Source organism: Lactuca serriola, chromosome 6, assembly GCF_051521515.1.
Source record: "Lactuca serriola cultivar US96UC23 chromosome 6, Lser_US96UC23_V15, whole genome shotgun sequence".
Classification (NCBI taxonomy): Eukaryota; Viridiplantae; Streptophyta; class Magnoliopsida; order Asterales; family Asteraceae; genus Lactuca; species Lactuca serriola.
In genome coordinates, this window is record NC_136413.1 from 148,751,613 (window position 1) to 148,757,769 (window position 6,157).

At 34.7% G+C, this 6,157-nt stretch overlaps 1 pseudogene; it reads right to left on the reverse strand.

Moving 5' to 3' along the window:
- Window positions 1-2,219: 2,219 nt before the first annotated feature.
- Window positions 2,220-4,257, reverse strand: LOC145060253 (dolichyl-diphosphooligosaccharide--protein glycosyltransferase subunit STT3A-like; annotated as a pseudogene).
- Between the last annotated feature and the right edge of the window lie 1,900 nt (window positions 4,258-6,157).

A 6,157-nucleotide genomic window follows, 5' to 3' on the forward strand; every position in this document is an offset into this window, starting at 1 on the left:
AATGTTCTTGACAGTTGTTGAACAATTCTAGTCACACAAAAAATTATAGTTCTTTTTCTATCACAATGCTCCGAGCATTTGAAAAATTAGGATAAGTGAATATTATAGCATATATAATTGATCATATATTTGAAGCATATGAGACTCGATTATGTCTAACACAAGGATCTAATATATGTTTTGTCTCTTACTATAATATTTCCATATATCGAATTTTCTATATTGAACCATTTCAACATGATACTCATATATGTTTATGACTAAGTTCTATTAAACCTTACAATCTAAAATTTTAGATTTGAAACGAAGTATGAGTGCCCTCTCCTTTAAGTCTATTACAACTAAACAATTTCCAAACTTTGCAATTTGCAAATTAAAAACTTTGTTCCCTACAAGCAGTATTGTCAGCATGCAATACTAGCATAACAATTATGCTCCCACTAGCTTTGACATGTACCTAGAAATCATATGGACCCTAATCATCCAAAGCTATAAACCCTAATCTAGCATGCAATAATCATCCAAAGCTATAAACCCTAATCTAGCATGCATAAATCGAAATTTATATCTAAAAGAAAGTTAGAATCTTACCTTTCAGTTGTAGCCAGCTTGATCTTCACTACTAGAAAAAAGGCCTTTTACGACGCTCATTGCGCGTCGTAAAACGCTCAGACGACGCGCAAATGCGTGTCAAGGAAGGCCCTGTCATAAAGAGAGACGACGCGCATTTACGACGCGCGGTTATGACACGCAATGCTTATCAAGGAAGGCCCTGTCATAAAGGAAGATGACACGCATTTGCATGTCGTAACCTTACGACGCGCGTGTTTATGACACACAATGCGTATCAAGGAAGCCCCTGTCAAGAAAGGCCATGTCATAAATGAAGATGACACACATTTTTGCGTATCATAATTTTAAATGTTCTAAAAAAATATTTATATATTTATTAATTTTTAAATTAAATTTGCATTTAATGTCTCATAATAGAAATAAAATATCATATACAAAAAATACAATCCATTGCATAAAATTTAATGTCATACAATTCTATTTTTTACAATATCTAAATTTGCATCTAATCTACTCTCTACATCAAATTCCAACTAAGTAAAGTTGCATCTTGCCTTTCATAATTCTTTAAGACTAATGCTCCAAACAGATGTTATATGGATAAGAAGTTGTACATTGGCCCATCTACTCTGTGTTTCATACTAACAATTGAAATGAAGAATGCAACACTTGCATTTGCAGCATCTTATCTCTTTCGGCTTGAGCTTTCTTTTCCTCTTCTAACTCCAAAGCTATTCGCTTTCATCAACCCTATAAACACAACACAAAATCACTTGTCATTTTCATTCTACTTTTAAAATTAATTCTTATCAGGACATTCTGCTTTTAAACCTACCAATCTAGCAAATTTTTCAAAGAATATAATTTATAATTTTTATGGAAAGTACATTGCTATTTCTTGAATACAAGATGTTACAAATCAAGAAACTTACATGGACTGTCGACCACCATGAACCTGCAAGACACGAGACATCAAATAAATCAAAATTAAATTTTGATTTTTTTTGCTTTCAGTAACGATTAACATTTAACAAAAAAACAAAAGGTCAACCCACTCCCTTTGCCTCATTCCAGCTGACCCACTCCCTGGAAACAAGAAAAAAAACTATCAACCAACATTTTACTTATATTTGAGAGGTTTTCATATTGATTTATTTATTTGTTAATAAATAGTTTACATACTACACCTATGGTATGGATTAAGTATTCAGGGGAGGATTTACTATCAAGGAAAATGTCGAGGGTAAATTGTTCACATTGGTTTGAGTGATCTGCAATCTCTTTGAATTTGAAAGTATGACTTCGTCTTGAAGCTGCATAAAATAAATATCAATGAATACAAGCTCATAAGTCATAATCACATCTATTATTGTGTGCACATTAAACTAACACTGATTGCTAACAGAATAAAGGTTTTGACATGTGTTTTGATTAAGAATGTAGTCATATCAAATACCTTCAAGCGCTCAGAAAGATCTTTGAAACCCTTAACAAGTTGGGGCCAAAGGCATTCACGGTTGGAACTCTCTATATCTTCTAGCTTTCCCATTGCATCTGCCCACATATAATACACCCATTTAGAACCGTATTATATGTATATATAATTAAACCAATGGAAGTACACATTGTTAACAGAGGCATCTATTTCATTGATGAGGCAGATGAAAAATATATTCAAAAGCAGGAATAAAATGAGTCAATTTGAAATGCTTTTTTCCTATTATAGTTTTCCTAACTCTATCATATCCTCTACCACCATCAGTCTCCATAAATCTACATAAATAAATAAAATAAAATAAGACTTACTTATGTTGTTAAACAAAACAAGAAAAAAGTAGTCGATTACTGATTACTTGAAATATGATAGTTTGTACATAAGGGGGTTTAGCATGGTTGGAGTCGCATGTGAACCAATTTGGTATTGACCTGATAAGAAATAACAATGAAAAAGAAGTAAGTTATTAGAATAGATAAACAAAAATGAAATAGAAGAAATAACAATGAAATAGAAGTAATTTATTTTCCATTTTTTAAAACTACAATGTCGTAATTAGAAACTATTTGAAAGTACAATGCTATAACTAATTAAAAAAATGAAAGTACATTACTTGAAGTACTTAAACATACAAGATAATCAGGCTCCTTCATATGTGGGAAGATGCCTCCTCCTATACACACCCATTCATAGGAACTTTTTTATATCATCACTAGAGTATCCCACGACACCTGACAATGATGAAAACTTCAAATAATTAATTTCTTATTTTCAATTCTTTATTATTATTTAAAAATAAAAAATAAAACTAGACATCCAAACAGTTGAAAAATTCTCAAGCAACTTTTTTGGGTGATGACATGGCAGTACCAACAATAGCAATGTGTGTTGTTCCATGTTGTATTATCAACTATAACTGTCCTACTAGCCATTGTTATTGTTTGGTAACATCAAGTGTGTGTGTGTGTGTGAATGAGTGCATTAAGTCCTAAGTCCTAAGCATGGATAAGACCTTATATAAATGCTGATTGAATACAATGAGTTACTTACTTTATCATCTACTTCAGTGTTATGGCTTAACCATGCGTAAGCCTCTTTGAAATCATCAAAAACATGAAGACCTTCAGGTGGATGAGAAGTGAGCACAATTTAAATAGCTGAATATGCTTCTGTTGCATCCTGCACACTATGAACCTAAACAAAGGGTAAAATCGTCATTTACTTTGTCATTCAGATGGTTCATTAGGTGCAAATAAGAAAAAGTCCTTATACATACAACATACACCATTCATCACTTAATGGAAAAGAAAGAAAGAAACCCTAATCTGGTAAGCTATGCATGGGTGTTTCTTTTTTACTTGATTAAAAAAACCTACTTTAATGGAAGAAAGGATGGTTACCACATAGAAGGCACCCATCAACACAAGTAAGAAAAGAGCAAAAATCGATGTGTCAACATGCAAGACTAAGGGCCACTTTTCAGTCTTCTTCTTGGAAGTCTCTTCCACAACCACCTCTTTTTTTGGTTTTCTTGGAAGGTCTTTTCTTCAACAAATCTTCTTTTTTTTGTCACTATTTTCCATGGAAACAGTACTAGCAGATACTCCATCCCAAACCTTAGTGGTCAAAGTCAACAAAAAAGTCAATAAAATAATTTTGAGGACTAAAGAAGTGCGTGTGTGTGATTGCAAATACTTACTTCATTTTGGGTATTTTCAAATAAACTAAAAACATAGAATTTATTTGATTTTGCGAAAACATCAAAGGCTTCAGAAAGAGCAATTTCGGATAATATGCATGCAGTTGGAGCAAGCACAAGCATTAGTTTTACTTGTCATATCGTTAGACAAAAAAGTTTAAGTTGACAGGAAATTAAACATATGAAAAAAAGGTAAAAATGTAAAATGAGTAGAATCCTTACCATGGCACTACAAAAGTATACAAACATTACTATATAAAGGATCAGAAAGGAACTTGCATCAAATAGAGGTGAAAAGCATGCCTGCAACATCATGAGTGTTCAGCACTCTCGTGTAACATTCCATCTCCCCAATGTTCCTTTACTTCAATCTGTTCCAAAATTAGGCAAAATCAATGTTATATAAATGAGCATTATGCTTATTAAGCAAGAAAATCAATATAAATTACTATATTACCTCTTTGAATCGGGTCAAATAGTATTCAATCATCTGTGTTGTGTATTTTCTTGGTACTTTGACACAACAGCACCAAGAGCACAAGCTCCAGCACTTCCGCGTAAAAAGGTTACATCCCTATCATTATCGATTTCAACAATATGTTAAATATGGATTTATATATCAAGATAATGAGATTGGAGTACTATAGAGGGTACCTAAAGCTTGCAAAACCAGAGTCACAAGCTTCAATAATGCAAGCAGAGGTGTTCAGATCATTCTTGTTGCCATTGACTGGAAAAATTTTCAAGAGCAAGAAAGCGGTCCCCGGAGTACCATCACAAAGAGTAGAGTCGACATGTATTCTTCTTTCAATGGTCTGCCATGTGTTCACCACAACCTGTTAAACATTTCCACAAACACGTTGTAGGCATGCACACAAATGCAGAAAACCAAGAAACACACAGTTCCCCTAAAAGATTTAGTATCTATAACCATGTGTGTGTGTGAGAGAGAGAGAGAGATGGTACCGTGTGCTTGAGATATGTGGCGGCTCTTCTGAATTTTCTACGGATTTGTAAGGAGGGTCAAGGGAAATCAAATTCAGGAATCAAGAACTTGGATTCCATAAATACGAAATCCTAATTGGAAATCAGGCATTCGTTTTTCAACGAGTATTAGACTTTCAGTCAATCCCACATTTGAGTAATAGATTTTTAGCAAATCCCAGGCTTTTAGCGATTGAGCGAGTCTCAGTTTGGTTTCGGTGATAGGCTGCTGGCGACTGACATTTAGAAATCTCAATCTAAAATTAAAATCAGATGGAAGAAATCAGAAATCATAAAATCAGCTGGGAAGAAATCTATGAAAAAGAGTTGAAGTGGAAGGTGCGTTATGAGTGTCGATTCGCTTAGGCGGCGAAGCAGCAGCAATGGTGAAAGTTAAAACCCTAAGTCGTCAGTTAATAGAGAACAACATTACATGCTTCCTTCTGCGGACATTTACCCCAATTTCCCCTTTCGTCTCTCACTCTAGAAACCCTAATCCCTCCGCCACAATGAACACCATTACAGTTTCCACGGCGCCTTGAAAGCCCTAACCTGAATCTCTCGATCAGAAGCGTATCTAGAAGGAAGCAGGTCAAGGAATAGTGCAAGAAAACTATTGGCGAGTATTCTCAATAACAATAGAGAGATGAAGAAGGTGAAACTACAGCAACGATGAAGTAGATGAATGGAAATCAGAAGCCCTTTTTCTTGATTGAGATGATGAAGTTGAGAGATGGAGATGAAATCATAACCTTCAATCTTTGATTGAGAAGTTGCACAACAGTGTGAGGAGAATGAAAGATGCGTGAAAATGCTTAGGGCAGGGAGGGTAGCGGGCTTTTCTTTTTCCGCTTGTAACTAAGGAACGCGCGTTCATTAAAATTATAAAGCGACACATATAGAGGGTACGCATTTAAGGTACAACGCCCTCCGTGTTTTTAATTTTTTTTCTTTTGACACTAATTTAAAGGCACGCAATAATGCGTAACCTAAATCCTTAAATTTTCTGAAGAGATGACACTTTTTTAATGTCACTCTCGTTTGCGTAACATAAATTAATGAGTGTCGTAATTCGCGCGTCGTAAAAGGCCTTTTTTCTAGTAGTGCTTCAACCTTTGAGAACTTAGCACCTCAAATGTGATGCCTCTAATAGATCACAAACACCACAAGAAATGGAAGAATATTAGTGAGAGGGTAAGAGGCACAAAATCGGCTAATGATCCTTCTAGGGTTTCAGTGGTTGCTTTTAGGAGTGCCATAGGGTCCTAATATAGTTGAGCAACTAGGGTTTCAGTTAAAACCCTAATCTAATTGCTTAGTCCTTAAGTAGCCCATAGGATCCTTCCAGAAGGCCCCTTGGACGAATTCTATGTGGACTCCTACATAAATTTAGTCCTTCCCTTCCT